This window comes from Psammomys obesus, unplaced genomic scaffold, assembly GCF_907164565.1.
Source record: "Psammomys obesus unplaced genomic scaffold, mPsaObe1.curated_primary_1811, whole genome shotgun sequence".
In the NCBI taxonomy this organism is placed as follows: Eukaryota; Metazoa; Chordata; class Mammalia; order Rodentia; family Muridae; genus Psammomys; species Psammomys obesus.
In genome coordinates this window covers 8105059-8107378 of record NW_026596134.1, presented here as the reverse complement: position 1 = coordinate 8107378, position 2320 = coordinate 8105059, and positions in this window count along the sequence as shown.

Genomic DNA, 2320 nt, shown 5'->3' with positions numbered 1-2320 from the left:
ACACACACACACACACACACACACACACACACACACACACACACACAAGCGTGTGCACGAGCACAGGCATGAATGCATACGTGCTAATATGTGTGATCACCCTCAGCCAGCCTTCCTTCCCACCTCACATCAAAGACAGACACCCAGCCAGTGAGCGTCTTCTGCCTTCTGTGGGAGGGAATACTTTTCCACTAGTTGCCAATCCCCTGAAACCTCCAACTCCATCTTCTGCACTCAATACTTCCCCCGGCAACCTTTAAACAAGATCCTATAGCCGCAAGAAAGAACCTATAATCACAACCAACCTTTCTCCTTTCATCCGTTCTTGGTGCCACCGTATCTATCCGCAAGTGTCCCTGACCCTGTACCCTCATTTTTAACTCGTAGTCTGGCTTCTAGAACCACAGAACCCAGGTCCGGGTGTGGTGCAGCCGTGAGTGTTCACCTTACCTGCCTTCCCCGTAGGAAAACAAAGGCGACCTCAGCTTTGCTCCAGCCAGCCCTTAGGCAGCTGGATTTTGTTCAAACCTCTGCTCCTCCTCTTCTTTCAGTTCCTCCTCCTCCCCTTGATGAGGTCCAGTCCTCCAGCTGATCCTTAAAAACCAGCCAGTCTCAGCGGCTTCCTGAGAGCTCTCATCTCTCCCTCCAAGATCTTGCCACACCCACAGCTTCCTTGTGAAGAGATGCAAATGATGGAGCACTTTTCACCTCCAGCCAGGTCCCTTCCATCTGAACTCCTGCATTGCTAACAGCCTACCTGCCAGCGCCTCCTGATTCTACGAGCCAGTTCCAGCACAGTAGACCAAATTGGAATCAACTTTCCCAATCAGCTTCCTGATGAGAGTCACAGGTGAACCTTTATTAACATCTGCATCAGCGGCACCCCATCCACCAGGCTACCTGAGCCTTGGAACCATCACTGCACTGCCTCTTCCTCATTCCCAGTGTCGTCCATCACCAGTCTTGTCAATATACCCCAAGTTAAGACGTGGAGAATGAGGAAGAATCTATGCACGGTTGACTCTCGGGTAGCCTGGCGGATGGTGGCAGCACTGATGCAGCTGTGGATAGATTCTGCTGTAGGTCTTTTTGGGCGATGCTGTCTCCCAAAAAAAGTCTCACAACACCTCCAGTGCTGGGAAACCTATCATTCAACTGGCACAGTGAGGCCTCTTCAACACCTCACACATCCCAGAGACCCTCAGTCTTGACTCCTTATATCCTATTCTGCCCCATTCTACGATAATCACTTTGATTTTGCTTGGACCCTGTCCTTGGAGTATCTTTCAACTTTCCTCCCAATGAACAAATTCTTTGTTTAGATCCTAAGTCACACAATTGCCTCAAGGAGCTGTCTTTGATGACCCACATGAGGAAAATGTCTCCCTGTATATGTTTCTCTGCCACCACCAGCCTGTTGGCAAAACAATTACCGCTGCTGTGATTCCACATCTATGTGGTGTGGTACGCTGCATGAGTCAGGGCTCTTGCCTGTCTTGTCCTCCCTGAATACCCACTGTTTGGCCAACACTAAATGTTCTGTGAGTGCTTGTTGAACGGGTGGCTGAGCTAAAATTGAATTGAATGAGCAGCTTGAGCAGCTTGCCTCTGAGGAGTGGTGATGACTGGAAATGGGCAGGAAGAACTCCAGGTGGGGATGATGAAGACTTTTTGACTCCATCAAAGTCCCAGTGTCACAGGAAATGCATGTGTGAAGCTTGAGTTACATTATTGTCCCAAACAGAAGGATTAAGATTGAATTTAGGAATTGGTATAAACAAGCCCTCCCCCCTCCCCCCCAAAAAATAAAATTTCATGGAACCACTGAGACACTGGAAAATCACATATTCAAGTTAAGACATCCAAAGGGGAGACCCATGGGAAGGAGGGAGATGTCACATCTTGTCATTGGAACCGAACAGATTTTGGCTTAGACTCACACTAGACTAATCCTAGAGCTCAAAAACATGCCTTGACAGGGCCAAGCAGATTTTCAAGTAACTGGGTTGTGTTTAAAAGTGAGACCAGCAGACTGTAAAGGAAGATAAAAGCTAGACAGCAACATAATGTTACAATGTCCAACACCCAACCCCAAACTCCTAGACACTCAAAGAACAGTGTTGCTATAAAATAACAACTGTGCTTTACAGGAAATAGGAGAATCACTTACTAGCCATGGCCAGAAAGGACAGATCCAGGCTGCCCCGAGTAACACCCTCCACTGTGGAAAAGACTGCTTGTTATTGTCACACAGGGAAAGTGAGTCACTTCGTGTACCAGCGGCTCTTGTGGAAGCCTCAGCTTAACTACAAGGTGGGGA